This window comes from Onychostruthus taczanowskii, unplaced genomic scaffold (genome assembly GCF_017590055.1).
Source record: "Onychostruthus taczanowskii isolate IOZ18803 unplaced genomic scaffold, ASM1759005v1 scaffold21, whole genome shotgun sequence".
Classification (NCBI taxonomy): Eukaryota; Metazoa; Chordata; class Aves; order Passeriformes; family Passeridae; genus Onychostruthus; species Onychostruthus taczanowskii.
Window position 1 is genome coordinate 1,496,808 of NW_024499351.1, and position 15,369 is coordinate 1,512,176.

At 44.2% G+C, this 15,369-nt stretch overlaps 1 protein-coding gene across 3 annotated transcripts in view; it reads right to left on the bottom strand.

The window, feature by feature from the left end:
- Positions 1-7,904, bottom strand: part of VPS54 (VPS54 subunit of GARP complex) — a 47,982-nt gene extending 40,078 nt beyond the window's left edge. For all 3 annotated transcript variants that reach the window (XM_041404482.1, XM_041404480.1, XM_041404479.1), the window contains exons 1-2: positions 7,858-7,904; positions 7,444-7,530 (exon numbers count right to left, since the gene is read on the bottom strand). The gene's annotated coding sequence lies outside the window, so the exon portion shown is untranslated. The remainder of the gene's footprint in view (positions 1-7,443; positions 7,531-7,857) is intronic.
- Between the last annotated feature and the right edge of the window lie 7,465 nt (positions 7,905-15,369).

A 15,369-nucleotide genomic window follows, 5' to 3' on the forward strand; every position in this document is an offset into this window, starting at 1 on the left:
AAAGGAAAAGAACAGGCTCTACTTCGGCTGAAAGTGTCCTACAAAACAATTCTAAAAGAGATGTTCAGCTACAACAGAGCATCCCAATGAACAGGTCCATAGCAAGGAAAATTTACTAGAAGACAGAGAATGGGAAGAGTCAGAAGTAGTCAGAAAAAAAACTTTTCCAGACAGCTGACAGATCTCCCTTAAATATTATAAAGTATTCATCTCCCTCCCCCCAAAAGCCCCACAAAACCCTTTTTCTCTACTACTTTTACTGCTTATTTCTTCCCTTGACATTTCCAAAGTAACTTCTTCATTAAGCTCTTCTCAAATGTTTTGGGGTGGCTTTGTGAAAAATCTAGCATATGATGATAAAACACTTATTTTAGCATTCTTAAAAAACACATTCAGTGCTATGTTGCCGTGACCAGTCTCCTAAAGGCATACAGTAAATTTATCTGCACTGGAACTGCTTCAAAGTGCTGTATTTGCAGTTTTTCTCCTGAAAAAGCCTCTGTAATATGAGCCACAGTCTGCTCTAGTCAGATGTACGAGCAACTCAAGCAATTTGTAGAAAGCACTGAAATCTTGTAACTCTTGCAAGCCTTTCTCCCTTCCCCACAATGAAGCACCATCTAAAAGAATTGTCTAGGATATGAATTGTCTCAGCTGCATAAATCTGAGTGGAGAAAATGCTATCTGTGTGATGCTAGCCAAAGATTTAAAACAAATTTCAAAGACAAGTTAAACTGAAGAGTAGCTCGACACCTCAGCATTTCAAAAACAAGCTTGGCCTACTCTTGCACAGGTATTTTCATTACTTATCACCATGAAATATTTACTGACAAATCTTAAAATAGAAAGGAAAGAGTACAATAAAATACCAGTAACCTTCATACTGTTGAGTGGATTTCAACAAGATATAAGGCTTCATAGGCAGAGGCCTTCTTAAGTGGCACGCAATCGGATGCTGTACTAAATTATTCATAGCTAGCAGCTATTCTAGTACCCTCATAAGTCAGGACCTTATGGATAATTAACCCAAATGAACAACCACATCTGCACAGGAAAAAACTCATCTCTGTACTGCCCAAAACCAGGCATTCCTCAAAATGCAATCCTTAAATTGACCAACACAGTATAACCTCAGAAAGACAAAGAAAACTGGACAATAGTACCTGAATTAAATCCACATTACAAAGGAATATGTGCCAAGCCCATATAAAGGCAAAAAACCTGCCCTACACTCATCTCTGTACACTAACCATACCCACAACTGAAAAACTTTAATTTGTTCACCAACAGAACAGCAGCTCCTTGTGCTCCACTACTACACATTTTATAGACAAGTGAATCTATAACTAGTCCCTAAATCAACATTTTAAAATACACAATAAACAAATTTGCTGATTTAAACATACCAAAAAAAATGAAACTCAATGTTAACACAGAACAAAACTTCTGAAGAGTACTTTAACTCATTCAATTTTCCATGCAAGTGAAAGGCAGGTAAATGGAGTTAACTGCACTAACTGTGCAAAATGACAGGCAGGTAAATGCAGTTAACTGCATTAACTGTGCAGAGTGAATTATGAAATGCTGAGTCCCCTGAGTCTCTTACTTAGAAGAACATATGGCTGTAGTAAAAATATGTGACTGTGTAGCTTCATGACATGAGTGTTTAAATTATATACAATTAAAATGGGTTAGATCAACTGTGTTGTCTCCAGTAATCACCATAATTTACTCACATTTTGTCTAGCAATGTGTATTAAACTAAGGCAATTTAAAAAAACGTTTAGAGGTTAGACACAAAAGCAGTGATAGAGCCTGGAACACTGGATTATTGCTCTACTTGCAACCCTTCAATATATTACATCTATTTGGTATACACTGTATTAATTTCCTTATTTAAAAAGATTATATCAAATTACACTGTCACTGTAATGATTCAATACCACTGAAGTTAAACTAAATCAGCCACGGCAACAATGAAAATAGCTTTGATGATCTGAATTGACAGTATTCCTACAGTCTGAGCACACAAAGAGTTGTATTTCAACTTACAGCCTCCTCTTTAAAAACATTCTTGTTCAGTAACATGCTCAGCAAGTACAATATGACACAGCTGTACAACACAGCATGGAACAAAACACTGTGGTGACTGATGAGAGTGAGAGCCACACGCTTGGATACTGCACAGTCAGCGAAAGAGCAGCTCTGTGAGCTAGCACTGCATTAATCACATGAGGTTATTTCTGAGATGACTGCGCTGTGACTCTTGAGTTTCAGCTGTTGGAAGAGAGCACAACAAACAACAAAGTGTATTACTCAGAAGTAATTGCATAGGGTGGTTGTAACTCTGGAGAACGTGCTTGTTTTTCTAACTATCAGGACTTGTACAAAAGTTCTTCAGAAACTGCCTTCTCATATTCTGAGTGTAATTATTCATGCTTTGTTTTTCCAGTATCATTCAGAGAATCTGCTCTCCAGATTTTATTTCAGCTTTAAAAATAGTGACACCTAAGAAGAGACACTCAGCACTCGGGGGGAAGAGCCCTCAGGGCTCCAAATGAACATGCAACACTGAGCAAGCTTTCCTTCAAGTATTCCCCACTGTCCACAAGAAGCCACACTTGGACACCAGCAGGCACTTTTCAAGGGATATGCTCTGCATCCCAAAGGTAAGGCAGGAGAAGTTTCTCTGTGAACACAAATGGCATGCTAAAGTCCCAGCTGCTTGTCATGGCTTTGGCAACAACAGAGTGAAATTAAAATATTTCAAGCACTCTTCTGGCTACCCAACATGCTTTAGAATAGAAAACTATCAGAAATCACCCGCAAGCCAAGTTGATATTTATTAAAGAAAAGTGTATCTGAAACATAACTAAAGGATAAAAATACACAAGGGACTCCTTCCAGGACCTCAACAGCTAATAAATGGCATACTGTTACCACCCGCAAGCCAAGTTAAAGCAAGATTTTGCACCGTTTCTAGAAGATCTGATAAATACCAAAGATATTTATTAAAGAAAAGCATATCTGAAATGTAACTAAAGGATAAAAATACACAAGGGACTCCTTCCAGGACCTCAACAGCTAATAAATGGCATACTGTTATTGGCCTAATAAATTTACTCTGCCCTCAAAAGTTGAGCTTTCCCTCTGTATTATTACACAGCTCAAAATCAGCAGGATTTCACCCTGTAACAGGGAAACCATGGTATGAGCAAAGTACACAGTACCTTTGTAAGACAATGTGAGCCAGACTGCACTAGTGCAAGCTTTCACTTTTTTTTCAACCAGCTAATTCCTCAGGCTGAAATTTCCAGGCTTGTCCCTGGTGCCCTGAGACAGACACCCCTGCTGCAGCAGGGAAGCCAAGGTTAGCTTGAAGCAGAAACACTTAAGCAGTTTCAGAGACTGAGGTTAAAGCTGAGGGAGCTGTTCTGCTAAGCCAAGCTCTTTCTGAACACCTACTTCCACCCTAGGGTTTCAGAGGAAGATGATGACTGTCAGGGCAGTGACAAGACCAGAGTCAGAGGAGAGCTGCGACTTGTCCCCATGGCAAGCCACCTACATTTGGAGCACGCTCCAACATAAAACCTCTTCACACAACTTAGAGAGGAGGCCATAGGAGCCTGGCCTTTCTGAGAGCACAATAAATATATTTGTATTCACAAAAAACCCACCCCATTCTGCAAACCCCAACAGTATAGTATCCCCAGTCTCATGTTCTGACACTGAGGGTGTACCTTTTCTGCAAAGTTAGCATGACTGATGACCACCCAGGTTTAGCCTTTTTGGGATGAAATCAACCCAACAAGGAAGCAATGTATGAGTTATCTGCATTTCACATCAGCCCTGCTTAGCCACACATGCTGTTATGCTCCAGAAGATTCTGTAATTCCTCACACTGTGCTACTTCCCCAGCAAACTGCAGAATGGGGACTGTGGAAAAGCAAAAGCACTTGAACAGCCCAAAGAGTAGTGCCACCACCCTCGCCCTGAATTGTCTCTTTCACAAGAACATCTCAAAACACTCTCCTCAAACAGGGAAAGAGGCAAGAAAAAACAGTAGTGACTCCACAGAAACAGAACAGCTGCATCTCCCCTGCAAAGCACCACGGGTAGCCTACAAGGCCAGGATAAAACAACATCTGACTTTCATATTATCACATTTTGTACTGGTTTCTTTTGCCCTTCCCAGCTGTAGCCACAGGAACAGCAGATTAAAAAAAAAATTAAAAAAAAAAGCTTTAGCAGAGTTTCATTTCTTTAAACACAGGAATAAGATCCTCTGAAAAGAATTACCCCAAAATGTCCCATCACTGAATAATGTCTTGTTACATAAAATAACCCACAAGTGTAAACATTTTGTCAAAAACTGGAAAGCAATTTATCTCCTTTTAGACAAACTGTCTGGAAAGTAGTATTTTGCTTTCATTCAGGTACCAAATAAACAATTACACTAAACACTTGTGATGTACCCAGTGTAGCAAATATACTTCCTCTCACCTGGAAACCCAACCTCCCAATGTTGAACACTAATTTGAAATCAGAAGGCAGATTCTGTGCTGAAGAAAGAGACCTACCTACAGCTATTTAGGTCATTATGCATCCAGTTCTTCCACACCAGACGTGTGTCAGAATCATTCAGAAACAATCATCAAAGCAGTAAAATTATGTGTCAGAAAAGGCCTTGTGGTTAATTGCCCACACTACCACACAAGATGAGAATCAAGTCTCTTTGTACCTTTTTTCCAGGCATCAGCATTACAGTGTGCATTATCCCCTTGGAAAACAGTGGAATACGAGCATCTTACAGAGCTCCAGAGAGGTCCACACAGCTAAACAAAGACCAAGGAGCCCCAGCAGGCATTCCTTCTACAAGTCTGTTAAAAGTAGAGACTGCAGAGCATTGACATGTGGAGAAAAGGGAGAAGAACTGCAGCAGCCCCAGCAAAAATCCCAACACCAAGGTGCTGATGTGACAAAAGGAGTCCGACAGATGTTCACGATTGCCTGTACAGCCCCTCTGCTTACCATCTTCAGCAGAACTAGGCTCCTCATCAGAAAATAACTTCCTAAAAATATGAATTTTCATGGGAATCACGTCTTTCCAAAGCCTTACCCAAGTTCTGAACTGCAAGTGGCTATGAGGGGGTCAAATAAAAATATTTCACAGTTTGACATCGTGCATAAAGTTGCAACCAGGCTATCAAAAAGCAGGCCCAGTGCACCTCACATCAAGTCCTGACAGAGGATGCCAGTCCACTGTCACTCTACAGGGCAGGTACTCTGCAAACAAGAACATCCAAACTTTAACTTGGTGAGCAACAGAGCGTGCCATCCATGTCTGTTGACAGTCCTCGTGGTATTAATACCTGCCCAACAGAAGATCAAACAAAACTGATCACCTCTATTCACATCACTTCCTTTTCATCCCTCAAACAGCTTCCGTTGACAAAGAGAATTAATAATTCCATGGCATAAAAGCCAGTATGGTCATGCTCCACCTAGAATGCCAAAAACCAAAAGGAAGGTTTTACACTGCTGCTTACAGGAACTGTATAAAAATGATGGAAACTCTCTAACATATTGCAAAGTGCCAGACATGCTACCCCAATTCTAATAATCTAACCCTAACACACACCTACACACATCCAAAATGGCCCCCTTTTTAAAAAAAATTTAAGAATCAGATTGAAAGAGAAAAAGCTGGGATATTTAAGCTATTAGGTATGAGTACTTTTTAAAAAAACTTAAGAACCAGATTGAAAGAGAAAAAGCTGGGATATTTAAGCTATTAGGTATGAGTACTTGATCAGTACATGGACCTGTCAGTTTTGAGTATGAAGAAAACACATTAACAATTCTTTACCTTCTGCTGAGAATATTCAATTGTTTTTTGTTTTTTTTTTAATCTAGCACCTAGGTGAGGTGGTTGCAAAAAACTAAAAATATTAAGACAATTCCTAGATTTGCTGGTAAATACAATTTGGACTTACTCACATGAGGCCCCATAAAAATGTATGTAGAACATCCACACTCATGCTCACCTGCTCATTCTTTCTACTCCATTCATAAAACAAGACAAAAATAAACAAAGTGTGAAGGGGGAAAAAAGGGAAACCAAAGAAAAACTGTGAGCCTCTCAGCTGGAAGGACAGTATGATGTTCAGGGGCATTCTCTCTTCTTTAGACTCACAGCTCCTCATTTTCCCCAAACTCTGGAGAAGGAAAGCAGAAGTGGCTTCTTCACAGAACTGCTGCCCCAAAAGAAGAAACAATACCTACATGATCATGATTCCATTTCCCAACCTCTTCCTGCTCAAACGGCCAAAGAGAAGCCAGCAGCATGCTTTCTCCACTCACTTCTAGCAACACCTGACATTTTCCAGGCAAACAATATCTTTGTTCAACACTGGAAATGTGCATCTCCTTCTCCTCCCATGAAGTTTGTGCTTGTCAACAAAGCAAGATTCCTGCACACGTGCCAAGACTCCCACCACAGAGAAAGATGGTGCTGAAGACAGAGGGACACTTGGGACAGACCTTGTTACTGGCAAATGGGATAGGAAAGGTAGAGATGCTTCTCACTGTGCAACCTTCTGGCCTCACTGGTGAGGCTGCCCAGGGACTCTTGCGTGAGCAGCAGTGGATCTCCTGTCTATTAGTCCGTTTTAGGCACTGTTCTACCCAACAGACACACCACCCTAATGCCCAAAACATTTCAAGACCTTTTCTCTGCACTACAGTCTGTCCAAGAGTCACACTGACTCTTAGGTCACAACAGTAATTACAGCAATTAATGTACTGCAGTTGGGTTTTTCAGTAAGAGAGCAATTTCTTGCAGGGTTGCACAGGAACAGCTGCACAGGTATGTAGCACTTCTCATTCAGGACTTCATCAGTACAGGAAAGTCAATACACCACCTATGCTAGAAACTCCCAAAAAAAAAACCCAAAAAACCACATGCAAATCTGTAGCCCAGCAGTTACTTTGCTAAACTTTGAAATAGGCATTCTATACTTTTTTACACTGGATTGTGATAACTCTGTGTCCTGTAACAGAAATCCTAAGTATTTAGAGAGTATAAGAGAAACAGAGAAGAAAAAGGGCTTCAGTAATGTACCAAGGCCCAAACTGGACAGTCAGAAGGGGAAAGTTTCTGCTGGGATTGCAGAAGGTTGGTATTTTACACCCCCATATGTGTATTCCTCTCAACACCACATACCGTCTTCGAAAAATTACCGAAAAGAAATACAAGAAATTAATCTCGCCATCACACAATTTTAGGATCATCCACAAACCCAGGAACCATCGCATTCCTACACGGCTTATGGAACCAACAAGCCCTTTCAGCGCTCCACATCCCAGTCTATCCAGGCTGCCATGCGCCAGAGGAAAACACTAAATTCTTGCTCTAAACGTTAGCTCCCGAGCCAGCCATACCTTATGGAGAACACGCCAGGAGTATCTCCCGGAGGCCGTCGTCATATCTCTCCCCGTGGCATCGTCGGGAATGCTGCCGGGGACCTGCGGGACAGTGACCGCATGAGGGAGGCCCGGCCTCACGCCGACACCTCCGCACCCTCCCCGCGCCTCCCGCCGGGCACCGCCCGCTGCCCACCGGGGGTTACCATGGAAATTCGGAACGGGGATTTGCAGGGAAGGAGGGAAAGAGGGAAAGCGGGCCGCGGGCAGCTCCCCCACCGCCCACCTCTCCTCGAGTCCCTCCGCTCCGCTCCGCCGCCCGGCCCAGGCCGCCCGGGCCGCCCACACAAAGGGCACCCGGGGAAATTAAACTTTCCCGGCCGCTCCCCGGGGGAGCCCCGGCGGCGGGCGGAGGCGGGAGGCGGCGGGGAGTGGCGCCGGGCGGGATGCGCGGCCTAGCGCGGCTCCTTCGCCGCGACACGTCGGTGCCCCCGCCCAGGGCGGCGCAGGAAGGGCCCGGGCGGCGGCGGGAGGAACCAGGCCCCGCCTCTGCCGCCGCCCGGGGGAGGAGCCGCGGCCGAGGCCGGCGGAAGGGGCCGCGCTGCCGCCCGCCCGCCGCTGTGGGCTTGCGGTGCTGGCCCCGCGGGGCCGGCGTTTGGGAGCCCTCGTCACCGAACCGCCCCGCGGGCGCTCCGCAGCCGGTTTGGCTCAGATTTATGTTCTAGGCTGCAGTGCTCCGTCAGGCCACAGAAGCTGCGGAAATAGAGGGGCGCGTTAGGTCGCGCTGAAGCAGTAGCAGCAGCCTCGTGCCTGATCGTGCCTTAAACAGGCTTTAATTCTCGGCCGCAGCGCTGTGCCAGTCAACAAAACACAGGGAAACTCTGATTAATTAACAGCAGCCATTCCGGCTGTATTTAATAACACAGGCATGTGGCTACGGGCACGAGTGTGGAAATCCTTGGGTTACACGGGTTCGTGCCTGTGCTTGCAGCTGACTGACTCGTGTTTGTGTCTGGTGCTGGCCCCAGCCTGGGCTGAAGATGTTGTTCTGCTCCTTGGTGGTCAAGGCTGGCAGAGGTTTGTTCGGTACAATTTGTTCTGCAGACTCAGGCAGTAAATCCCAAATGAATATCACCAGGGACTCCTTGATGACTTCCTTGAGAGAAGTGTCTGACCTGACCAGTGCTCACCCTTTAAAAGGTTGAGTTTAAAGAGCAAAAAATGTGACACTACCAGAAAGAAAGACTAGTTTAATATTAGTGTTACTTCATAACTGTGGGCTTCAGTGTCAGTGGCCATCCATTATACCTTTCATAGACATGCTTTAGAAAATCAAGATCTACCTTCTCACGCTTCAGAATTCCATCCTTGGCTTTCTGGAGTTAATATTAGCACAGCTCAAACAGACTTCATTGGAAGCTAGAACAGCAAAAAACAGTCAAAAAACACAACTATGTTAAATATTAAATGCTTGTTAGGAAGCCAGTGGGGATTGCCCTCCAGCAACCTGTAAATGTCACTCACAATATTTTCGTAGCGTATTTTCCCCTACCCGGCAAAGAAATCTCTTTGTGCCTTACAACCTCCGCTGTGCTGAGATACTCCTCATGGGTAAAACATGGTGGCTTGGGGTTTTTCTGTGTTTTTTTCCCCTTGGGGATCACATTAGTTGGAGTCTGCCTGACTCCTAATCCCTACAATATGACACAGCAGCAATAAAGTGAGCAAAGAGATCACGAACATAATGCAAAACTGATTGCTGTGTATTGATCCAGACTGCAGAAGGACTGAGTTTGCAGAATTTAGTCACATGGATAAAGGTAAGGAAATTGGAGAGGCTGTAGGAGGAAGGTGGTGTTAGCCCTGTCCTCCCCAGGGTTCTGCTTTATGTTACTTGCTGTTGAGCCAGACAAAAGTCCTCGGCTGTGTGGTTTGAGATGGCATTCCTACCTAGGCATTGCTGCCAGCTGGCTGGGGGTGTCTCCATGGCTCCTGCAACCACTCACAACTGAGATGGAAAGTTTGGATTTGCCCAGAGTTCACAGTTTGCTTTCAGTAGTCTGACCTTCTGGAATTGGACCTGAGAGTATCTACATAATCTCTTTCAACTAGCAAAGAAACAGATGGGAGGGGATGGGAAGAGAGTGGAAGGCAAAAGGAAAGGGAATCCCCAGCAGAGAAGCAGCTGCATGTGATTATTAACTACAGACACTGGTTTTGAGGGGAAAGCCCTTCCTACAGGCTTAGTGGTAAACCAGTTTTCCTCTCTTTACCCCTATGGGTCAGCCTGAGGCTGAAGGTGAGTCCTGCAGCATGGATACAATTTTCCATGCCTCCCTTGTATGAATCATGGGTTGATCCACTCACTGCTGAAATGTGTCCAGCTCTGGTCAGCAAACTGAGCCAGAACCAAGTCCAGCTGTGCAGGACTGACCTCAGTGCTCAGCTGCTGAGGTTCACAACACAGTTCTTGCAGCATCTTCACTGAGTCAGGAGCTATCCCACTGGGTTCATCTCACTGAATTGGTCAGAGCAGCTTTAAGAAGAAATTTTGCATCGGTTGCTTAGCATGAAATGACCTTTACGTAGAGCTGGCTTACCCCTCAGTTGACATTTGCCCAGGAAGCCCTGATCTAGCTGAAAACCTCAGGTCTATGTTTCTCTTGCACCAGAGAGGTACTTTGAAAGCCAGTAATTAATTGTGTCAGAGATGCAGGGGAAAGCCATACCCTCAACGTGACATTTGAGCCATGCACCCTCCCATGACTTTAATGTTTTCCACTTGCAATGATAAGAGTCATGTTATCTGCTCATGCAGGGAACACAACAAACTGTTTGATTTTCTACCTTATGTTTCATTGACATTATGTCTGAGATAAATGTTGTTACTGTTCTGCTGCATTTTGTGTTCACAGCAAAGCCCTCTGTTCCCCTTGGGAAAAATAAACTAGAGCTGCATCATCTTTGTGGATCAGCAGGAAAAGATGACAGCCACGAGGTTGCTTCCTGCTGCTTCCTTTTCTGACTGTCACCTTTCTGTTAAACCCCGTGATGGCAGTGACAACGCCAGTCCAGCCTGAGAAACCTCCTCTCCTCCAGACCTTAGGAGACTCAGTGGGTGATTTCTGGAGACTTTGAGGAGAAAGGCTGCTTGAAAGCAGCCCAAGCTCCCCAAGGCATGTGGCGTGGCTGGGCTTGTGAACTGTGGTGTTCGCAGCCTGAATCGCTCTGTGGGTAAGAACAGCCGTCGCTTCACCAGCAGAGCTGGTGAGGTGAGGAAATTGTGAGTCAGCCAACCATAGTTCACTTGATCTGTTGTCAGTCTACCTCCTCACGTACAGCTTAAGTCCACAAAGTCTGCTTTTATGGGAGCATTTCAGATATCTGTGCTTCCTACTGATTGCCAAGGGCCACGTCAGCTCTGCAGGGCAGCGTGACTCAGCCCGACAAACACCCTTACCCTGGGCACACAGGACATAGTTCCACAAAGGCTCTCCCAGGGAAAAACTCCAACCCCAAGTAGCTTTAGCCAGGAAAATCTTTCTGCTGCTGCTTTTTCATCTATGTGAGTTAAACTGGCATTCTTATAAAACAACAGAAATACGACAGGGTTTTTTCCTACACTCACGCCAGCTCAGGAGTTTTTGGTGGAGTCTTCCTGGAAAAGAAAAGGGAAACAGTGAGTTTTGTGCTGTAGAAAACAAACAGTAAAAAGAACAAAGTGGCTCAAAGTTTTCTCAGATACAAGAAACATTAGAAAATTAAAGAAATGCTTATTACTGCTCAATGGCAGAACTAGCAGCCAAATATTGTAAAAGCTGGGTCATCTCTAGGAATACCTGACCTCCTTTCTTGAGATGTCATAGTGTTTTAGAAGGTCTTTGCTTACAGGATCCTGGTACCACTAGCTTTCAGTTTTCCATAGAAAACCTTTGCTCAGCTTGCTAAAAACTGAAGAAGGTACTGCAATCCATAGGGAATGTGAGGGAAAATAGTGATTAAATGTAATTAGAGGGGCAGGTCCCCCAGGAACCCTGAGTGTAGTGGATAATCTTGTCTCTAAAAGGGCAGCATTAAACAATGATAGGAACAACCAAACTTCGAGGAAAAGCTCTCCTTGGTGGAAGCAAGGGATATAAAAGAAATATGTAAAATAATGAACACTGCAGAGAAGGCAGATGGAGAGTTTCTGCTCTTCTTGTCTCAAGTGATGTGAAGGGATATTAAGACTGAATATTTCATGCCAGTAGCAGGGAACATATTTCCAGGCCTTGTTTAAGTGGAGCGTGGTGCTCAGTGCCATGAGAAACCTTTCAAGACATGAGCTTAGGAACATGCAGAATGGGATGCCAGTTTTATAGGGCAACTGACTCTCAAAATTAACGCAGATGACAGTTTTGAAGAGTATTTTTATCATGTTAACCAAATGCTAACTGGTGGAGCTCAGGTTCAGACCTCTGACTGGCCCACCTCAAGGGTCACCCTTTCGCATGGCTCTTTCTAGGACAGTTTCTTAATAGACTCCATCAAGACACTGTCATAACATAAGGACAGCCCATAAAACTGGGATGCCAAGTCTCTCCTGTTGCTCCTGAATGCCCTGGCATGTATTCCTCCATGTCTGCACGGGTAGCAGAGCTCCTCCTGGCTCCAAGGCATTCCTCAGCACCTTAGACATGTTGCAGATGTGGCTGCATTTCACACAGTTCTTGGTTCTCTCAGTCTCCAGTAAAGACGCCGTGTAAAATTAAAAGCTCTTTCTTCTGTATGTGGAGGGAGCCCATTTTTTCAGATAGCAGTTTATTCTGATGGAGTATATCAATACCTGAGTCATCAGGAGCTCTGGCTTTCTTTATGTCAGCTTTCCAGGCTAGCTTGTTATGTGCACTGCTCCCTTTCAATCCAGCCATGACCACTCCAACATTACAAAAGGAGGGATTCTAGAGGGATGCTTTCAGGAAAGTGGCATGGAAAACAATCTAGTCCAAATAGCACCTCAGGCAAATGAAAAGCTCTTGTTTCTGAGATTACTTGTGAGTCAAAACATGCAGTTTCAAAGCAAGTGATGGTTGGAAAAAAAAATTTAAAAGTGCAGAAAAAATGGACCATGTTGGTACTGAGGGAGTAGGCTGGCATCTTAGTGACTTTTAAAGAGAAGAATTAGATTCTAGATACCACAGGGCTCAGTACCAGTTTTATTTTAAAGATCAGAGATAAAGGCCCTGAGTTGTCGATGTTTTTAGACTTTGTTCTTGTCTAGGTTGCAAGACCTGTGGGTGGAGGGTACAGCCAAGTTCACTAGTAGCTAGTGTAGGTGTCACACACATACTGCTGAAGGTAAAACCATGCACCTTTCTGCATTTTAAAACTCTGCAACTGAGGCTGTGGAATGACAAGGGTGCCAGATTAAACTGAGGAAGCAGCACCCTCACTGCAGGCTGGCCCAGCCAGCAGCTTTCTGAATAGTGCCTCAGTCCTGTCTTTGACCTGGACTGGAAATCCCAGGGATTAAAGCAGGTCCACAGGGAAGATTTTTTTTCCCTCTAAGCGCGTGCTAGGTAACAGCCATTATTAGGAGAGGGATCTGTGTGAAAAGCATCATCAGGTCTTTAAGGGCACAGTTTGTCTTTGCTTGTTTTACTTTGCTCCTACTCTGAGCTCATCTCAGCTTCAACGCGACTGCTGGGATTAAAGTCAAATGTATTCCCAGCAACCGCTTTGCATTACAGCAGATGGCAGCCTTTCCCCAGACTTCCAGAAATGAGGAGTACCTGGATTTCAGACAATCGTGTCTTTTCTTGTCCCCTGGTGTCTGCTAGCGGCAGCAGAAGCCTCTGTAGGAACCAGCAACTGATTCAATGCAGCTAGAGATAGAAGCAACACTGAAATCTCCTCCTTGCATTTGGAGAGATTGGCTTCTCACCAGAGGGTGATCAGCTCTTGCACCACCTCTTTATTCATCTAGGATGATGTTTCCCTTCCAGCTTATATCAGAGTTAAACACTGAAGCAATTAAAAATCCATGTTAATTAATTTCTTCACCTTGACAACAACACATAACAGAAAACACATCATCCTTGGTGGGGAGTATGTCAAAATCAAAGTGATATTTCTCAGCACTTGACATACTGTATTAAAAAGCACCTCTGTTAAGAGACCTACGCATCTGGCTGAATAAACTGTCGTGTGGGTGAGGCCTCAAATTACTTCATCTGCTGGTGACTTTTCAAAAGAGACTCAGATATGCTCTGTGGATTCACCCAGCCCTGAAAAGTAAGGGGAAAAGTGATCAGCACTCTTCTTGTGCCAGAAGAGAAATGCTTACTGGGACAGGGGTTTTTGAGATGACCATAGCCAAGCTCTTTCTAATACCTCCTGGATCCTTGGAAGCATTTCTTATTGCCACATAGCAACTCCCTTGTCCAAACTGTGTTTTTATACCTACCTGACTGGGATTAGTCAGGCCTAGGGGTCTGTTTCACAAGCATGAGAAAGATGCAAAGATATCTTCTTCTGGGAGGTTGCTCCGATGGAAACACAAAAGAACACAGATTTACTTCTACATAGGCTCTGCTTTCAATTTCTACTTTTTACCCTGCTTCTGTTCTCACAAAACATGTTAATGGCATCCAGATGCTTATTAACACGCTTCATAGTAAGAACCAGAGACAGGAAATACAGGCCAGATGAGGAAGAGAAGAGCTTAAACAACAGCTAAGAGAGATGAGAGGAATCCAGACTCAGCAGGGCCAAGTAAAATTTTACTCTGGAACCTTCAAGAAACAGATCAAATTGTTGTCAGTTGAATGACACTGTAAACTCCAGGGAACAGAAGAGGTCCCACAAGACAGAGAACCTCTTAGCAATAGTTAGGGGGACATCCAAATACAGCATTAATTAAAGACCCACATAAGCCTTAAAGCAACTGCTAGGGGCTTAAAAAAAAACCAACAAAACAGGCCATGTCTAATCAGCCCCATTCCTCTCTTTGATAAGGCAGCTGGCCTGGCAACTGGGAAAGGGAAGTCACGGATGTGCTGCATCTCCCCTTGAATCACGCTGGGTAACGCAGCCACCAAAGGAAACGGTCCAGACAGCATTGCTGTGAGCAGAACAGGCAGTGCAGTTGTTTATGCTCGAGGTGTAACATCCATCACGTCCCCAGCTCTGTGTGTCACATCAGCCACTCCCATGGTGGTTGATCAGCTCCTGGAGAGCTAGGACTGGATTTCTGTGCAGATAATACTGCATGGGATGGGAGACCCAGGGAGACAGAGTTAACTTCACATAGGAAATCACCAGCAGTGAGGAAATGACTCCAATTCCCCACACTGTACTCAAGGCATTGGAATTCAGGAGCATCTTTTCCTTACAGGACGTGCATACAACTCACGTTCAGCTTTCGATGAAAAAACCACTTAAAATACTCTTCCACCAATGTAGGCAGCCCACAGAGCCTGCTGCAGACTGCTGCTTCCAGCTGTCCCTCACATGAGCCCTCTCATCCTTTGAAAGCTGCCCTCTTCTTTCCCAGCTCTGTAGAGAAATCTGGCTAACAAGGAATCTCAAGGCCATTTCACTGCTGTTCTCCCATCTTCCTGGCTGCATTCATTATTAATAGTGCCTCATTAAATTTTAATAAAATGAATATCAGAGGTTTACAGCTTTGTAGGCACCTTTCCTCCTTTTTCTTTTTCCTTCCAGGTCTATTTGTTGGACAAGTTCATTCGGTGTCACACAGGGGAAGGTGCCGATCGATACGTTTTGCAGGAAGTTGTTTTTTGTTTTATTTCCAAACTCTGTAGAAGTGCTGGAATATGAAAGCTTTTGCTTTGAGTTGTTTCTTTTTCTTTAAGAAAGCAAACCCCAAACAGTAGGTAGATATTTGGTCCCAACTTGCTCTTCAGTTTACTTTAGTAGTACAAGTTTATGAGTTCTACAGTT